The following is a 21,484-nucleotide window of genomic DNA, read 5'->3' on the forward strand; positions in this document are numbered from 1 at the left end:
ATTATAATTTCAGGTAGTCTTAAATGTGGGGACTGAAAGACAAGAATTGCGATGAAACTTCAAAAGGCTATCCATTGAATAAATATGAGCGCTGCACCTTTCAAAGAAGAAAAATATTAGGGGACTAAATTAATATCAGCATATGAAGTATAATCGTCTCTCATTGTCTCTGAGAGAAAGCACATCACATGCTGAAAGCACTGTCAGTTTTTACTTTCACTTTAACATATTGCGCAGTTTTCACGTTGCTTGTGTGATATCCATTGGCTCACCTCCATGGTTTAAAACATAAATATTTATAAAAATACAGTATATAGAAAAGACATATCTTTAAAATATTGCAACGTAACACCAACGTAAAGCCATTGTTTTTCACTCACTGAAAGCCACATCTGTCTCGATCTCTGCTCTCATCACTGACTGCCCGCACGACTGCAGACACACCTCCTCTTGAAATTTCGGCATTACATGTTTTGCAAATCGCTATCCGTGGGTCTTTCTCAGATATCTCAGATATACTGAAATACTTCCACACCGCAGACGTGTTGCTTCAGACAAGCGCGAGCAGGCTGCGGTTTCTGTTTGCGTCAACATACTGTTTCGGTGATAAAAATCTTTCGGCCGAAAACCGAAAATGCTCTTTTGGGCCGTTTTCGGCCGAAAATTTTCGGTGGCCGAATATTCGGTGCATCCCTATTCATAATTTACACAGTACACACACATAGTATGTAAAAATAAACTTTTATTTTGAATCGATTAAAATCGCAAGTAATCGTTTAGCAGCTATTTTAGTTTACTTAGTTTTAGGTTATTTAGGACATTCATTTATACTATATGACAATTAGAAAAGTTGCCTGGGCAAACATGAAATAAAAGGTTTTATTTTTAGTTAACAATACAGCTGGGCGATGTTTAATAGCGAGAAAGTGGTGAAAAACGACATTACCCATAATGCTGTACAAAAATTCCACCAATCACAGTCGCAATAAATGCTAGCGATCATTAGCTCCGCCCACTCACATGAAGCACTGCAAAAAAATATTTTTTTTATTTACTTTTGAACAATATTACATAAAGTAGGACATACAGTACAGAAAGATGGTACTACATGAGAGAGAACAACAACAAAAAAAGAAAAGGGCAAGACAAAAGCACAGACAATAACAATTCATTTACATGTAATTATGTGCAGTATTGAGGCGAAATTATTATAAATATGAGCTTTACACCTTTATATGTGTATGTGTGTGTGTGTGTGTGTGTGTGTGTGTGTGTGTGCATATACACATCCATAAACATAAGAGAAATTAATTTAAATAATTGAAAATAATTCAGGTAATATAATAATTCAGTTAAATTCAACTAAATAATTCAATAATAATTCAACTAAGTTAATTTTGAGGCAAAAGGGAAACAAAGAAGAAAGGAAAAAAGGGGGAAGGAGAAAGAGAGAAGAAATAAAAAACTGATAAGGTGAGGGAAAACACTGAGGAAGAGGAAGGGAGAAGGGAAAAAAGGTGAGGAAATAAAATAAAAAGGGAGACAGTTTATTAAGGAGTTCAGTGGGATGTCACGTGTATGGCCCAGTTTATTTAGACTGTCCACTCACAGCAAAACTCCATTGTGGCTCTTGCTCCTATTTAAGCAAGACAAGGGGTATAAGGGTGGGGGGGAGGAGAAGGAAGGGGAAAAAAAAGGAAACCTTAAAGTAAATAAGTAATTAATGAAATAATAATAAATGAAATTGAGAATAATCTAAATAATAATTGAAGTAACCAAAAATAAGCACTGCAAATTACATTGAGTCGCAAAAAATACTTTTACATTTGTATATACTGGGGATGTAACGGTATTGTAAATACCGTCGTACCGCAACAGCAAATTTTTTCGATACTACCGTGGTCGCATGACTCGATAAAACGATGGGTCTTCTGAGAAAAGTTTGCTCAGGCGAATGGAGCGAACGGGAGGTAGCGGGAACTACAATTCCCATCAGCCCCGGCGTGGCCATCATCCTTTGCGGTCTGTTTTCGCTACAGATCCAATAATGCGTAAATGGAAGGTGCTGCTAGCAGTGGCGAAGGAAAAGAGATGGAAATGGTCGAAACTAACGCCTGTTTCACACGTACTCTGTCTGCAGTGCGTATGGGTTGCGTATTTTTCCCCTCACCCACGTTAACGGATTAGAGCGTTTCACACTGCACGCGTCCGGCAGTGCGTCCCAGAAGCGGTGCGTTTGCAGCAGTGCAGCGATCGTTTCCCCACCGAGTCTATTTTTTGCTGTGCTGCAGCCCTGAATTAAAGTGACAGCGCATTGTTAGCTGTAAAATGAACATGTATTGACACGGAAATGTGGTGATTACACCATAAATGCATATAAATGACGTCTACTGTGTTTTACAGTCAACACGTGGCTTTTTGGCTAAGTTTAAATCTAGAAAAAGTGCTGCTTCTGCACCGCATAGGTAACACACACACGAACTGCATACGCACTGTATACGGAGTATGTGTGAAACAGGCGTAAAAGCGGGTTTTAAATCGGATGTGTGGGAGCATTTAAGTTTCTCTGTCTGAATAAGTGAGTGTGTGAGTGAATGAGGTGAGTGTTCTCAAATACTCATTCAGCACATGGGCCAGCTGCAATAAGTAGGCTGCTATTTTTATTTTTTCTGAGTTTTCAAGAATACTAAATTGAAACTTTATTTTTTTTTACATGGTTTATTAATTTTTTGTTATTAAAATTGAAAAATTGAAGTTCCTGTTTCAAAGTTTACAGATAGATGGCTAATTTGTATGCCATTGATATGTTCAGTGTTCATGTAAACTGTTTAATAAACACTTCTGGCACTTTTTTCGAATCTCTTCATTAGTTTTGTTTTTCCTGTAATACTGAGGAAAGTTGTCCAAATTAGGTTCTTAACTATGCATATTACTAATCAAAAATTACATTTTGATATATTTATAGTAGGAATTTTACAAAAAATCTTCATGGAACATGATCTTTACTTAATTTCCTAATGATTTTTGGCATAAAAGAAAAATCAATAATTTTGACCCATGCAATGTATTTTTGGCTATTGCTACAAATATACCCCAGCGACTTAAGACTGGTTTTGTGCTCCAGGGTCACATATGTATTTGTATGTATATGTTGTAATTAAATTCATATTACATATAAATCTAACATATTTTTCCTTAATATATACATAATATACACAGTACACACACATAGTATGCAAAAATAAACTTATTTTCAATCGATTAATCACGACTAATCGCTTTGCAGCTCTATTTTAGCTTACATATTTTTAGTTAATTTAGGACTATAATTTATACTATATGACAATTAGAAACATCTGGGCAAACATGAAATAAAACAAGTTGCTTTTTACAGTTTTTGCCCATTTGTCAGTAAGAATTTTTTTACTCATTTAAAAGAATAAAAATGTATATGCTTCCCTATTCTTTTATATATTTTAATATGTACAAGTCAGAATAAGCAAACTGTTTGAATTTTTACATATTGTGTTACACTGAATGACAAATGTAACATTATTTCAACCAAATTTTGACATTTGATTCTCCAAAAACTTATTTGAAAACTTCAAAGTAGATACTTTACTTAAATTTAATGTGCTTTTGTAAATTTCTTTTGATGTGGACATCTTAACGTCTTTGACCCATATTTTAAGGAAAAATGTCAATGTAAATATAAATATATTTATATATACATAAATATACACAGTACACACACAAATAGTACGTAAACAAACATTTAACTGATTAATCACAACTAATCGCTTTGCAGCTCTAATATATATATATATTTTGCAACTTAAATAACATTACTTACATAACTTTGAAATTAATTGTTTTATTTCTCTGTTGTTTTTAATTTGAGTATGTAATTTGCAGTGCTTCATGGGATTGTAGTTCTTTCATGTAAAGTACCTTTGTCTTCGTCAAATTTTCAAACAATTTTGTGCTATAAATTAAACTTTGTAATGTTGTAATTATCCCTGTAACTGGTGTTTTTTTCTACATAAGCCAAAGATGTATGAAATATGAAGGCAAATATTGTACAAGCCTGACTTAAACATCTTATATGTTGAGAAATGCTTAATATGTAGACATTTAGTTTGAGGTCAACTCAAAAAGACAATAAAATTAAAAATGACTAAGTATAACACCAGTAGCATGTCATCATTATTAACAGTAAACGAAAACACCAGCAGCTTCCAGTCTGTCAGCATCATGCAAACATGAAATATCAGACATGTAGTAGTTCTTCGCAGGTTTTTGCATTCCACTGTGCTGCTTTTCTATAGTTTTTTTCTATGTAAACAAGCGTTTGACTGGACTGATGTGCAAACACGTCTTGCCCACACTTGTTAAGTTGAGCATATGCTTCTTAAAGGTCCTGATTCCCGGCAGATAAGCCCCAGACGAGGCCTATCTCAACATCATCGCGGGAAGGAAAATAAACTATTTAGTGGAGCTGCCGCGGTCACTACTAAGTGCACGGTATGTCAGCACGTGACAGCTTGAGTTAACATTTGAATTCAGCTCGCCGGTTCAATGACAGCTTGCCAAGCTGGCCCGATCGCGCCAGAGGCGATTCACACCAACCACTCCAGTCCTGCATACAAACGTGGCAGCCATCTGAAATCAAAGCACTTTAAGTGCTCCTGGCTCATTCCTGATCAGCAGCAGATTTTCAACTCTAACTTTGACTCAATTAATATGCCATGTTTTGCAATTTGGAGTGCTCTGGAGTGACAAACAGACAGCAGACAGATGCTTTGTTAAGCATCATTAAATCTGTTGATAAATCATACTGATGTTTCTGCTGTTTTCCCTCCGAAACCATGTCAATTTCAACGATGATGTCATTAAACAATTGGCATTTGTTAGACTTTACAAAAAATTAGCAATTCATTAATTATTAGCAAATAAAATAGGTTTTATTGAAACGGCTCAATTTGAAAGAAATGGGAAAATTGAACTTTCAAAATTCAGTTCAAAAAGTTCAAAAATATTCAAAATTGAACAAAGTTCAAAAATATTCAAAATTGAACAAAGTTCAAAAATATTCAAAATTGAACCAAGTTAGAAAATATTCAAAATTGAACCAAGTTAGAAAACATTCAAAACTGAACAAAGTTCAAAAATATTCAAAATTGAACCAAGTTAGAAAACTTTCAAAATTGAACCAAGTTCAAAAATATTCAAAATTGAACCAAGTTAGAAAACATTCAAAGTTGAACAAAGTTAGAAAATATTCAAAACTGAACCAAGTTAGAAAACATTCAAAATTGAACAACATTAGAAAATATTCAAAAGAGATCAACATTGAACTTTCAATATTCAAAAGCATTCAACTTTCAAAATTCAAATCGTTCAACATTGAACTTTTAATATTCAAAAGCGTTTAACATTAAACTTTCATAATTCAAAAGCGTTTAACATTGAACTTTAAAAATTCAAAAGTGTTCAACATTGAACTTTAAAAATTCAAAAACATTCAAAACTGAACAAATCACAAAATTGAACACTCATTCAAATCAAAAGTACAAAAATACATTTTTGTGGTTTTACAAAATCTCTTTAAAAATTACACGTTTAAAATTCTATCCAACATATTAAGAAAGTTTTCCCCGCAAAATGTTATTTATTAATTATAAGCAAATAAAACAGGTTTGATTGAAATTGCTCAATTTAAAAGAAATGGGAAAACTGAACATTCAAAATTGAACTGTTCAATTTCAAATGTTTTTGAATTTTGAAAGTTCAATTTTGAAAGTTTTTGAATTTTGAATTGACTATTTTCAAACGTTCTTCAATTTAGAATGTTTTTGTATTTTGAAAAAAAGTTTGAAAATAGTCAAAATTCAAGAACATTGTAAATTCAAAAACGTTCAAAACTGAACAAATTACAAAATTGAACACTCATTCAAATCAAAGTAGTGAAATTTTTTAATGCTTTGTGGTTTTACAAAATCTCTTTAAAAATTACAAGTTTAATATTTTATCCAACATATTAAGAATATTTTCCCTGCAAAATGTTATTTAGCAATTTATTAATTATTAGCAAATAAAGGGTTTTATTGAAATAGCTCAATTTAAAAGAAATGGGAAAATTGAACATTCAAAATTCAAAAACATTCTAAATTGAACATTCAATATTCAAAAACATTCAAAACTAATCAAATCACAACATTGAATACTCATTCAAATCAAAGTAGTGAGATTTTACAAAATATCTTAAAAAAATACAAGTTTAATATTTTATCCAACATATTAAGAAAGTTTTTCCTACAAAATGTTATTTAGCAATTCATTAATTATTAGCAAATAAAACCGGTTTTACTGAAATTGAAAAGAAATGGGAAAATTGAACATTCAAAACTGAACTGTTCAATTTCAAATGTTTTTGAATTTTGAAAGTTTTTGAATTTTGAATTGACTATTTTCAAACGTTCTTCAATTTAGAATGTTTTTGTATTTTGAAAAAAAGTTTGAAAATAGTCAAAATTCAAGAACATTGAAAATTCAAAAACGTTCAAAACTGAACAAATTACAAAATTGAACACTCATTCAAATCAAAGTAGTGAAATTTTAAATGCTTTGTGGTTTTACAAAATCTCTTTAAAAATTACAAGTTTAATATTTTATCCAACATATTAAGAATATTTTCCCTGCAAAATGTTATTTAGCAATTTATTAATTATTAGCAAATAAAAGGTTTTATTGAAATAGCTCAATTTAAAAGAAATGGGAAAATTGAACATTCAAAACTGAACTTTTTAAAAATTAAAACATTCTAAATTGAACAAAGTTTGAAAATATTCAGATTTCAAAAACATTCAAAAAACAATCAAAATTGAACATTCAATATTGATTTATCAATTAAATCATTTCAAAGCATCAAAAACAAAATGAAAAAGAAATTAATTAAAATTAATCTATTAAAATAGAAATATTTTAATACATTTTAAGTTAACACATTTTCACTTAACAGCAGTTGTACTGCACACATAAATAACTATCCTATAATCTCTCTCTTTACAAATCCCATAATCGTTTCCTTGCATCATTCTCAGAGACGATTTTTTCTCAGCCATTCACCGCTAATCTATCTTTTAGATTTCTTCAAACAAACAGCACTTTTAGTCACAAAACAGTGCTGAGGTCTGAACGAGGATGAAAAGGCAGCAGAAAAACGCAGTACCTGACATGTTTTGACATCTCATGAATGCAGATGCAGTCATCTGTCACAGTGCTGGAAACCTCTGACAAACACACCCTGCTGTCTACCGGCTAAATATTCCTGCACTTAGCAGGTGGCAGGTGCTCATTTCACATCTTGATTGGTTGACGGGCGACCGTGAGATGTGTTCGTCTAGTGATTACAAACGGTGCTCAGGGCCACTGGTGATCGCATTCGGCAAGCAGAAATGCTGCTCCACCAGCACTTTTACGAGGCGCATCTACAAATAAATTGTCAATAAAGATTAACACTGTCAAGTCAGACTCCAGTTGCTCGGAGAAAGAAAACAAGCACGCAGCCGTGCAGAAATAACGCTGTAATTAAATAAAGACGAAGCCGCTGCTGATGTTTGCGCGTCCCACACGTTCACGCCGTATTTACAGCCCTGATTTTAGCACATTAACAGAACAACATCTCGGCACATCTGCCTGCAACTCAATATCTGCAACTGACGGAGGTACAATGAAAACAAACACAGGGACACAAATTAGCACCATCTGCAAATGACAAGACGACAAAACATCTCAGCGTACAAATTAAACACTCGTCAAGTGCCAAATGAGAATAAAACGAGCTTTGGCCAATGCCAATACCAATTTTGAGAGATAACGATGGCAGATTTCAATGTCAAACTCAAAAAAAATTGCAGTATTTATTCAATTTTAGGGCTGGGCGATATGGCTGAAAACTATATCACGATATCAGTGTTTCATATCGGTCGATATCGATAATTATTGATATTTTTATGACCCATTTAAAATAAGGACCAGGAGAAAAATATATTACACTCAAGCATTTTTATTTTAAACTTAACCTGCCTCTGATCATAATCCCCTCAGTTATTAAGACAGAAATGTCAACAACCATGGAAAACTCAAATAATTAAAATGTAAACATAAGTCTAAAGTCACAATATACACTTAATTATCTCTTAATCCTCAATTCAAACCCCATTCATTGTCGATGAAGTGAATGGTCAAGCTAATGTATGGCTCAGAAGTACGGCTTGACCACAGGTCAGAGGTTGTTGCAAAGTACTTGGCTGATAATATTTATTTCTGCACAGATTGCTGGTTGCCAGTAGCCAACATTACTTCTTTCCCGGTACTTTAGCCTATACTTTGTGTAATAACTGTTAAAATTAATACATAGAAGAAAAATTATATTCAGTTAAAAAAAGGTTTAATAATAATAGTATTTTTTCAACAATTAAGTGGTGACTCTTTATTTTAATTTATCATATATATTGTTTTATGTAAATTATTTAAATGTGAACATATAAACACCTACATTATACTGTATAAAGTAATACAAGACTAATATTGTTCTGTTACATGTTAAACCGTACTTTTATTTTGACAGGTTGCCGTGAAGTTTCAGTGTGTAATACAGTATGAATGATGCTAGTTTCACTAATGAAACGGTAAAATTGACAAAAAGTGACACTCACAGCAGCTTTGGAGATGTATTTATTGGAGTTTGTCTGTTCATGTGAGATGCAAAGACCAAAAATTAGCGGGAGCGTCACGTGTGCAGTATGCGTGTAGTGAAAATAAAACGCGTCTCCTCCATTCATACACAGAGGCAAACGGAACATGCAGGATTCTTATTGAAACGGTCTTTTTGCATTTCAGTTTTCACAGACACTAGTCCATATCGCGATCTGAATTAATTAACAGACCAACTGTTGATTTATTGGTCCAAAAATCGACGAATTCCGCGGCATTCCCCCTATAGTAAAGTCCGTTTTTATGAATGGAGTCCGCGATCCCGTCTGTGAGGAGACATTGTAAACGCGCGATCATGTAGAGACAGAAATGACATGCCGTTGTGTAAATAAGATTAATAACATAAGGCTATTTAGTTTGTTTAATACAACAACAAGGACCCGTTCTGTAGGAAAGATAACCTTAACTTCTGACTGGCGTGATCTGGCGCTATGAACTGAACGTTAAAGGGGGTTGGGCGGGCCGACGAAGAATACAAAATATCGAACGTTTTATCGAACACATTTTTTATTGATATCGATCTCTTGTCTATCGCGATATATATCGTTATCGTTTTATCGCCCAGCCCTATTCAATTTACTAAAAATTATTGCATACAGCTAAAGGCAATAAGCCTAAAATGGCCAGATATCAAAAACATTCTAATTTGAACTTTCAAAATTCAAAAAACATTTTAAATTGAACATGCAAAATGACAAAATTGAACATGAATTCAAAAGTAGTGACATTACTTAAAAACTTTTTTTTTTTTGGTTTTATTAAGTTTAATATTTTATCCAATACTTTCAAAATTCAAAAACATTCCAAATTGAGCTTTCAAACTTCAAAAACATTCCAAATTTAACCTCCAAACTTCAAAAAAGCATTCTAAATTGAACATTCAAAATGAAAGAAATTGAACAAATTCAAGCCAAAGTGGTAAAAATTATTTGAGAACTATTTTTGTGGTTTTATTAAGTTTAATATTTTACCTAATATACTTTCAAAATTCAAAAACATTCTAAATAGAGCTTTCAAAATAAAATAAAAAACATTCTAAACTGAACTTCCAAAATTCAAAACATTCTAAATAGAGCTTTTGAAAACATTCAAAATTCAAAAACCTTTTAAATTGAACAATCAAAATGACAAATTTGAACCCCAATTCAAACCAAAGTAGTGAAATTATCTGAAAAACTATTTTTGTGGTTTTATTAACTTTAATATTTTATCCAATATACTTTCAAAATTCAAAAACATTTTAAATAGAGCTTTCAAAATTCAAAAACATTCAAAATTCAAACACATTCTAAATTGAACATTCAATATGACAAAACTGAACACAAATTCAAACCAAAGTGAAATTATTTTAAAATAATTTTTGTGGTTTAAAAAAAAAAACTTGCTGGAATATTTTGACAAGATAAAAATGAAAATTAATTTAAACAAAAGTAGTCAAATGATTTTAAATCAATTAACTCCACTGTGGTTTAAAAAAAACTTAAATTTTTATCCAAGTTACTAAAAATTACTGCATGTATTGCACTTATTTAATGCAATTATTACAGATCAAGTGGACCGATAACCGATATTTTGAATTGGTATACATGTCAGGTGTAAAAATGAAAAAATTAATGCCAAAATTTAGAATAACAAGGGCTCTGACAAAAACTCTTTAAATACTTTTAAATTTTAACTGCAAATATGTTTTGAAAATGCCAATAACCAAAAAATGTCGCCACTGATAATCAGTCAACCCTTAATATCTATATCTATAACTTTAAAGCCTCTTTATTCCAGGAGGTTAAGCAAGAACTCAAGAGTCATAAAGATCAGTTTATATGTTAAACCCCAAAATCAATAAAAAATTGTGCTTGAGAGACACACTTACAATGGAACCAAGAAAAATACAATAAAGTACGCCAATGTTTAATAACTAATTACATTTATTTGATTATGATAGTACTTGCAACAAACAATTTATCTGATAGCGATAATCTCAAAATGACCACCTAAAAAGTTCGGCCCAAGAGTTATGCCATTTTATACAGTGGTAAATAAATGTAAATTAAAATTTGGGCAGATTTTTTTTCAGTATTACAAGTTATAAGCTGAATTTCAAGAATCTCTGTCAAAATAATTGCCATGCATAATTAAAATACAACAACAAAACTAAAGTAGTTGAAGAAACTATGTAAGCCAAGCAATACATCTATATCTATAACTGGACATTTATACCAATATTTTAGACCGATAACCGATATTTTAAACCGATACATGTGTCTGTTGTAAAAATAATTTGTCAAAATTAATAACAATAAGGGCTCTGACAAAAACTCTTTAAATGCTTTTTAATTATTTCATCGGCAAATCAATTTGTTGACCCCTAATATCTATAACTTTGAAGCCTCTTGATTCCGGGAGGTTTAGCAAAAACTCAAAAGTCTCATAAAAGAACAATTGATGCATTGAAGCTTCAACATTAATCTCAGACAGAAGACCCAAAGACTCGAAAACAGAAGAAAACTCATGAAACATCCATCAATTATAATGGAATATTCAATCAAAAGTCAATCTGCAATGAATAAACTCAATACAACCCAAAAATAAACTGAATCAAGCTAAAATCCCCTTCATTCACTGGAAATGAAAATGAAAACAAAACAGCAGCACTAAAAACGGCCCCCAACGGCGATTTGAAGACGAGGCTGTAACTCACTGCTGTTCAAGACAGTTACAAAGCTTTATGAGGGGTATAAAATCCTGAACGGCATCCCGCTCTGGAGTGTACATAAGGACTCGTACCGCACCCCTGTCATTCAACACGCTCCGGATCCGATGAGCAAAGCGTTCGTCTTTCACTGCGCTAGAATCCACTTGGGTTCTGGCCAAATGGCAGCACGATAACAAAATGTCAGAGCGAGGGAGAGAGTGACTTAGCAGACGTTATCCTGAGCTCACCTCGCCGCACTCGGCGCAGGAACAGAAATCCCCAGCAAGCCATTTATCTCCAGGAGGCTTTGTTGTGGATCAGGACAACTCAGACCGCAACGGCACCTGATGCCAAAAAGGCTTCTGCTGGATAGTGAACATGAATCAAACTGTACTGAATGCAGGTTATCCATCCAACCGCAGTATTTTACCTCAAAATCAATTTAAAAAATTGGGTTAAATCACTATCACACATTGCCTCCAGAGACATACTTTAATAAAATGGCCAAATCGTATCATTGGTATTGGTACTCTACTATCTGAATTGTTTTTGCTGTAGCACTCAACATTGGCACAAATGCAGTAAATGGATAAAGGAATAAATGTAAATCTACATTAATTAAGATTTGCAACATTACAAGCTGTAAGTGAAATTTTATGAATAGTCAAGTTGGGCAAAGTTACTTTTAAAAGTAATGTAATACAGTATATGACCCATGACCACAAAACCAGTCATAAGAGTCAGCAATATAAATAAGCTTTCAACTGATGCATGGTTTAATAGGATCGGACAATATTTGGCTGAGATACAACTATTTGAAAATCTGGAATCTTGAGGGTGCAAAAAAATTCAAATATTGCAAAAATTGTCCAAATTAAGTTCTTAGCAAAGCATATTACTAATCAAAAATTAAGTTTTGATATGTTTACAGTAGGAAATTTACAAAATATCTTTGTGGAACATTATCTTTCCTCAATATCCTAATGATTTTTGGCATAAAACAAAAAAAACGATAATTTTGACCCAATACAATGTATTTTTTGGTTATTACTGCAAATATACGCATGCTGCTTAAGACCTAAAAAAGTCCCTAAAAAAAAACTAATTGAGTAACTTTTTATAGAAAGTAATGTGTTACGTTACTTTGCTAGTTATCCAATAAGTAATCCAATTACATAACTCGCCTTATATGTAATCCCTTTCTTCGAACACTGGTCACAGATGTGCATCAGTAGCTAAAGAAACATGATGCTGTCTGGTCAAATTCATATATAGCTGAACATTTAGAGCTGAAGCTTTCATCATTCATGGAGGTTTAGGTCATAAAGATTGGGTTAAAATCATTATCACACGGTCTCCAGATCCATACTTTAATAAAATGGCCAAATCGTCTCATTCATTTGTATGGCTGATGTCTTGGTACTCTACTATCTGAATTGTTTTTACTGTAGCGCTCAACATTGGCACAAATGCACTAAATGGATAAAGGAATAAATGTAAATCTACATTAATTAAGATTTGCAACATTACAAGCTGTAAGTCAAATTTTTAGAATGGTCATGTTGGGCAAAGCCAACAAACCAGACCAGTCATAAGGGTTATTTTCCTTTTATTTATATATCTGAAAGTTGAATAAATAAGCTTTCCATTGATGTATGGTTTGCTAGGATAGGACAATATTTGGCTGAGATACAACTATTTGAAATCTGGAATCTTGAGGGTGCAAAAAAAAAAAAAAAGAAAATCCTGAATATTGAGAAAATCACCTGAAGTTCATAGCAATGCATATTACTCATCAAAAATTAAGTTTTGATATATTCATGGTAGGAAATTTACAAAATATCTTCGTGGAACATGATCTGTCCTTAATATCCTAATAATTGTTGGCATAAAACAAAAATCGATCATTTTGACCCAAGCTGTATTTTATCGTGAGAATAGTCCTGTTGGGCAAAGTTACTTTTAAAAGTAATGTAATACAATGTGACCCTGGACCACAAAACCAGTCATAAGGGTAATTTTTTTTTTTAATTGATACATCTGAAAGCTGAATAAATAAGCTTTCCATTGATGTATAGGACAATATTTGGCGGAGATACAACTAATTGAAAATCTGGTATCTACAATGCATATTACTAATCAAAAATATATTTACGGTAGGAAATTTACAAAATATCTCTGTGGAACATGATCTTTCCTTAATATCCTAATGATATTTGGCATAAAACAAAAATCGTTCATTTTGACCCATTCAATGTATTTTTCGACTAACTGAGTTACTTTTTATGGAAAGTAATGCGTTACGTTACTTTGCTATATACTTGGAAAAGTAATCTGATTACATAACTCGCCTTATATGTAATCCCTTTCTTCAAACCCTGGTCCCAGATGTGCATCAGTAGCTAAAGAAACGTTGTCGTTCATGAAGGTTTAGGTCATAAAGATCTGTTTATACATTAAAGCTGCAGCCCAAAATCAATTAAAAATTGAGCTTCAGAGACGTACTGCTTTAATAAAACGCAAGTGCAATGCAATACAAGACAGCACTGTTCAATAACTAATTACATTTATTTTAGAATAGTAAACCATTTTCCCAATGTCGATAATCTCAAAACAGCTGAATGAAACTCGAAGATCATAAATGACCCCAACAGAAAACGGCGTCTAGGACAAAATAAAACTCCAGTGTAAATCTTAAATAAAGGCAGGTCGTACAGCTCAGATTTCAGGTGCTTTTCAGCACTTATCCGCACAAAGCCAGAAGCAAACCTGGGAAACTAGGTAACGTAACCTCCAGAGTCAAACAACACAGTTTCGCTCTCGGAAATGGGGAACTAAGATGAAAATAACCCGAGCCGTGACTCTCAAACGCACACAGCATAAATCAGAGCGCCACCACAATGATCAGCGCTTATGCACAATTCATAAAGAGAACCATAAACCCCGAAAAACGTGCCAAAAAGTCAGGTACTTTCCAAACAGACATTGCTGGAAATGAATTCTCATTTCTAGAACAGTAACAGTTTTCGACATCAAGCTCAAACATTAGCACTGTAAGCTTTATGGGTTTGCTTTTTATGCTCGATTAATGCACACCTCAACAAGAATACAGACATCCACAATATTGATTAGTGGATATTCTGCACATCCATTGAAAGGACATATTCAAGTCTGTACATTTAAAACGTTGTATTGTCCAATCAACATCCAGGACTTTAGATTACTTACAGCCTCAGAGCCCCGGCAGAATATCAAACCGTCCTTGGCAGTGCAGTGTGATATTTTGGCAGAAACTGTTGTTTTGGCCTTAATGGAAACAGACGCTGCCAAATGTCAAGAGACAGTAATTCACGTGAATTGAACTTGATGATGTTACATTAGTCGTAATGACTCGAAGTCTTTGAACCTGCGGACCACTCCATCGACGCCAAGAGTGCTGGCAGACCCTGAATTATTAATGCAAAGTGTAAATTTTCATGGCTTGGGTTCTTGTGCGGCTGAATCTCTGATCATTAACGGAGCAAACGTCAACGCTGGCTCACACCGAGGAACAGGACGGGTTTTTCCCATCAAGATTTTGAGAGGACTTGTGCGGTTTGAGGGCAGGAATGAGGAAAGACACTCGAGGGATGATTCTGCCCTTCAGCAAACTAAACAGGACACAATAATTACTGCGGTAGGAAGACAAACTGACACCAAAACAAATCAAGCTGCTGTTTTCTCCTGATAAATCACCCTCGTTCTAGCAAACCACTGCTAAAAACAACGTTTTCGATTTCTCAGTGTGTGTGTGTTCTCTAGTCTCCCAACAAAAGACAATTATGCCATCCTTTACTCAAATAAAACATGCACACGACTTTTTTAATGAGTCCAATCTTATTCAATTTCTCCAAAGGTAACTTATAAACCATTAAAGACAGACTTACTGTGAGGTACATGGTTGTTAATCAATGGTATATGTTTCTGGTAAAGCTATCATTATGCAATATTTCAACTTATTTTTAAAAACAATCATGTTTAACATTAAAATGCACTGTGAAATATTACATTACCCATGATTCTACAAGAAATCAACCAAAATAGTCAAGCACTACTTAAAAATATGCATATTTTGTAATAAAATATATTGTTATATATACTTAAACAGCACCTTTTAATTTATCCATCATTTTAATTTGATTATATCAACGTTTTATAGGATTGTAGTTCGTTCTCTAGTAAAGCTCAGTCTTTTTTTTTTTTTTTTTGGTTCATGGATTATAACTCTTTAACCAAGACTTTTTAAAAATCCTTATTGGGAAAAAAAAATAATTTTTGTAATATTTTTTTCCAATATTGTAATTTTAAAAAGTCTTGGTTAAATTTATTTATTCATTTATTTATTGAACAAATGAAACGACTTAGTGCAGCAAAGTTTATTTGTTTATGTAACCTCAAATAAAATAAAAAAAAGTTATTCTCTAGTAAAGCTCAGTCTTTTTGTCCAATTTGGTTTGGTTCATGAATTATAACTCCTTTTTTTTTACTTTTTTAAAAATCCTTATTGGAACAAAAATATTAAAAATATATTTTAAATTAAAAAAATAATATTTTTTTGTAATCATTTTTTCCAATATTTTAATTTTATAAAGTATTGGTTAAAAAAAAAAGTTTATTCTCTAATAAAGCTCAGTCTTTTTGTCCAGTTTGGTTTGGTTCATGAACTATAACTCTTTAACCAAAACTTTTAGAAAATCCTTATTGGAAAAAATTATAAAAAATATATTTTAAATTAAAAAAAAAAAAGTAATAATTTTTTCCAATATTTTTATTTTAAAAAGTATTGGTTAAAAAAAAAAAGTTTATTCTCTAATAAAGCTCAGTCTTTTTGTCCAGTTTGGTTTGGTTCATGAACTATAACTCTTCAACCAAAACTTTAAAAAAATCCTTATTGGAAAAAATTATAAAAAATATATTTTAAATTAAAAAAAAAAAAAAAAGTAATAATTTTTTCCAATATTTTTATTTTAAAAAGTATTGGTTAAAAAAAAAGTTTATTCTCTAATAAAGCTCAGTCTTTTTGTCCAGTTTGGTTTGGTTCATGAACTATAACTCTTTAACCAAGACTTTTTTTAAAAATCCTTATTGGGAAAAATTATTAAAAAATATATTTTAAATTAAAAAAAAGTTATAATTTTTTCCAATATTTTTATTTTAAAAAGTCTTGGTAAAAAAAAAAAAAGTTTATCCTCTAATAATTCTCTAATATTCTCTAATAATAATAACAAAGCTGAGTCTTTTTGTCCAGTTTGGTTTGGTTTATAACTCTTTAACCAAGACATTTGAAAAAAATATTAATATAATTTTTTTTTAAATTTACACATTTTTTTAATCATTTTTTCCAATATTGTAATTTTAAAAAGTCTTGATTTGTAAATTTATTTTTTTATTAATGCAAGTTAAAAAAAGGTTTACTCAAACAATTCTTCATACAGCAATATTTATGTAATCTTAAAAAAAAAAAAAAAAAATCCAACATATATACCAGTCAAAAGGTTTTTGAACAGTGAGATTTTTAATGTTTTTAAAAGTATTCTCTTCTGCTCACCAAGCCTGCATTTATTTGACCCAAAGCACAGCAAAGCACTATTTAAAATAACCATCTTCTATTTGAATATATTTTAATGTAATTTATTTTATGATTTCAAATCATTTTTATGATCTGAATTTGTAGTATCGTTACTCCAGTCACATGATCCATCAGAAATCATTCTAAAATTCTGATTTGCTGCTCAAAAAACATTTTTATTATTATGTTAAAAACAGCTGAGTATAATTGTTCAGGTTTCAATAAGTAGAAAGTTCAGAAGAAAAGCATTTATCTGAAATGGAAATCTTTTGCAATATTATAAATGTCTTTATCATCACTTTTGACCAACTCAAAGCATCCTTACTAATTACACAATCTACATTAGATCTAAATACATAAACAGCATCTTTACACCAATAGTTTTAATTTATCCACCGTTTGAATTTGATTAAATCAATGCTTTATAATATGACTGTAGTTCTTTTGCTCTTAAAACTCAGTCTTTTTGTCCAATTTGGTTTGGTTTATGGATTATAACTCTTTAAGAGTTTCCCTATTGGAAAAAAATGAAAAAATCCATAGGGACTGGAGATTTTATGCTTCAAAAAAGACACAAAACACCGTAAGGGTATTAAAAGCATCAGAACAGTGGTCCATATGACTTGTGCGGTAGTAAATCACAGCGCCAGCAACTCCAAGGTCATGGGTTCAAATCCCAGGGAATGCATAAACTGATAACATGTAGACCTTGAATGCAACGTTGGCTGATTTAGATAAAAGCATCTGTGAAATGCATAAATGTAATGTTATATAATGTGCACTATATTTCAAGTCTTACAAAATCATTTGATAGCATTGTATGAGGAACAACAGACCCAAAATTTTCAGATGACTTCAAAATACTTTGTTTTTATCTTAAAATATCTTTAAAAAATGTTGATATTGTTTGTATCAAAATTAAGCTTTCTTTCTCCTGAAATGTTCAAAATGAAATAGAAATACTGTAATAACTACCATTTTTGTCCTTTAGTGTGACATAATGTCCTATGGTGTGACACATAAAAGAACCACAGATTTGTTTTTAATCTCAAAATGTCTTTAAAAAACATGTTGATATTGTTTGTATCAAAATTAAGCTTTCTTTCTCCTTAAATAGAAATACTGTAATACTACCATTTTTGTCCTTTAGTGTGACATAATGTCCTATGGCGTGACACACAAAAAAAGACAGATTTGTTTTTGTTTTTCAAAATTAAGCTTTTCCTCCTTTGACATGTTCAAAATCAAATAGAAATACTTTATAACTACCATTTCTGTCCTTTAGTGTGACATAATGTACTATGGTGTGACATAAAAGAACCACAGATTTGTTTTTAATCTCAAAATATCTTTAAAAAAACATGCTGATATTGTTTGTATCAACATGTTCAAAATTAAATAGAAATACTTTAATAACTACCATTTTTGTCCTTTAGTGTGACGTAATGTCCTATGGAGTGACATAAAAAAGTGACAAATTTGTTTTTGTTTTTCAAAAATATGCTTTCTTTTTCCTTTGACATGTTCAAAATGAAATAGAAATACTGTAATAACTACCATTTTTGTCCTTTAGTGTGACGCAATGTACTATGGTGTGACACATAAAAGAACCACAGATTTGTTTTTATCTCAAAATATCTTTAAAAAAATCATATTGATATTGCTTGTATCAAAATTAAGCTTTCTTTCTCCTTTGATATTTTCAAAATTAAATATAAATACATTAATAACTACCATTTCTGTCCTTTAGTGTGATGTAATGTCTTATGGTGGGACACATAAAAAAATGAAAGTGTCCTATTGGTGTGACAAAAAAATACAGATTTTTGATTCAAAATTAAGCTTTCTTTCTCCTTTGACATGTTCAAAATGAAATAGAAATACCTTAATAACTACCATCTGTCCTTTAGTGTGACACACATAAACAAATGACAGATTTGTTGTTTTTTTCAAAACAAGCTTTCTTTCTCTTTTGACATGTTCAAATTTAAAAGGAAATACTGCAATAACTACCATTTTTTGTCCTTTAGTGTGACGTAATGTCCTATGGTGTGACACACAAAAGAACCACAGATTTGTTTTTATCTCAAAATGTCTTTAAAAACATGTTGATATTGTTTGTATCAAAATTAAGCTTTCTTTCTCCTTTGACATGTTCAAAATTAAAAGGAAATACTGTAATAACTACCATTTTTTTATAGTGTAACACATTAAAAAATGAGGTTTCTTTTTCCTTTGACATGTTCAAAATAATTAAATACTTAAATACATTTTTGTCCTTTAGTGTGATGTAATGTCTTATGGTGCTACACATAAAAGAACCACAGATTTGTTTTTATCCCAAAATATCTTAAAAAAGATGTTGATATTGTTTGTATCAACATGTTCAAAATTAAATAGAAATACTTTAATAACTACTATTTCTGTCCTTTAGTGTGACGTAATGTCCTACGGTGTGACATAAAAAGACACCTTTTTTTTTCAAAATTAAGCTTTCTTTCTCCTTTGACATGCTCAAAATGAAATAAAAAATACTTTAATAAATAACAATTCTGTCCTTTAGTGTGACGTAATGTCCTATGGTGTGACACATAAAAGAACCACAGATTTATTTTCATCTCAAAATATCTTAAATAAAAAATGTTGATATTGTTTGCATTAAAATTATGCTTTCTTTCTCCTTTGACATGTTGAAAATGAAATAGAAATACTTTAATAACTACCATTTCTGTCCTTTAGTGTGACGCAATGTCACATGGTGTGAAACACATAAAAGAACCACAGATTTGTTTTTATCTCAAAACATCTTTAAAAAACAAACAAACAGTTGAGTATTGCAATAGGGAAGACATAAATATCACTAATCTTAAAATGATATAATTTTCAGCTATTTTCAACGGGTGACAGCAAAGTTTTAAAATTGTCCAACAAGTCATGGTGCAAAAAAAAAAGATGTTAATCGCAATTAAAACAAATTAAAACAACACTATAATGAAAATTAGTGTCTAACAATGATGATACATCTCTCTCATGCTATTTTTTAAATATATTTTAAGAGGTTTTCTTAATTTTTGCTCACACCACAGGACAAATTTACGGTACAGCGCAGTAAAAATGTTAAAACTTTGAAGGAATTGACAAAGTTAGGGACCCTTTATATTTTCCTAAAGATCAGACTACATAAATACATGGATTTCTTCTTCTCAAATTGTATTTTAGTCAACTACCCATGTCTAAAAACATAGTAATACCATAGTACGTCTCCTACAATACGTAATAATTTCCATACACTTAAGAAATTACACTGTACCTCAAGAATACCGTGTTATTATCATATTATTTTGAGAAATACAATCAGTGTGTGTGAATCTTGTCTTTCTTTTCCAACACACACACGTTGTTTAGCCGCTTTAGCTTTTGTAAGCACGAGTTTATCCCACACACACTCGACTACTTAATCAAACCATCACACAAATCAAACCTCACAGATTAATCACAACCTTCTCATTAATAAAAACACAAATGTCAGCTCTGTCGCTGTCAGATTTGATTATTACAGCGATGAAAAACACTCGAGCTGCGCTAGCAGAGCTAACGACGGATATGACAAAGAGCAGCAGCGTTAGCATTAGCATTCACACTCATCTACTAGTCTAGAAATATCTGAGAAAATAAACAACAAGCACTTCAAGAATAAACATTTTCAACGTTAAACATCCAAAACATATTTAAGATCAAACGCAGAAACAGCCCAACGAGCCAAACCCAGCAAAACGCACAGAAGTCATAAAGAATGCAAAAACAAATCATGTTTACACATTTAATAACTATTTAGAGACGCACAATCACATAAATCACAGTCTCAAAGCCATTACGGTGACATTTCAGGCTTGCAAACATGGAATAAAGCCATGAGGTCAATGCAGTGCTAATCCTGACGGCTAAAGCTAAAGAAGCAAAGAAGTGGCAGCACACAAATTCCTGCACAAAACACATGAAATATAATAAACATGCAGACACTCACCCCCCAGAGGATCCAGCCCGATCTAGAAGCATCCCATAGATCCAAAAAACAGCAAAATACCCCTCCAAGGAAATGTGCTGGGGTTACACACACACACATTCACACTCATACAGACTCATACACACATATAAACCCATGCACACACATTCATACACACATTCACACACACAGATCCAAAGACAGGCCGGTTTCACTGGACTGCAGCCATCGGAACAGTTCAGATCCACTCCAGATCCAAGACAAGCTGCGGAAAAGGCGGCTGGAAAAACGACATTTTGCTTTCGCGAAGGCTGAAATACAGCAAGTGTCGTTAATTCTCAACGCAATAGATTCCCAGCGGTTAGCAGCAGAGGATACGTCCCAAACACACGCAGAGAATCAG

General features: G+C 31.8%; 1 protein-coding gene across 1 annotated transcript in view; it reads right to left on the bottom strand.

The window, feature by feature from the left end:
- Window positions 1-21,368, bottom strand: part of LOC141301034 (zinc finger protein 609-like) — a 38,744-nt gene extending 17,376 nt beyond the window's left edge. The window contains exon 1 of the mRNA XM_073831287.1: window positions 21,103-21,368. The gene's annotated coding sequence lies outside the window, so the exon portion shown is untranslated. The remainder of the gene's footprint in view (window positions 1-21,102) is intronic.
- Window positions 21,369-21,484: the final 116 nt, after the last annotated feature.

The sequence above is a fragment of the Garra rufa genome, chromosome 25 (genome assembly GCF_049309525.1).
Source record: "Garra rufa chromosome 25, GarRuf1.0, whole genome shotgun sequence".
NCBI classification, from domain to species: Eukaryota; Metazoa; Chordata; class Actinopteri; order Cypriniformes; family Cyprinidae; genus Garra; species Garra rufa.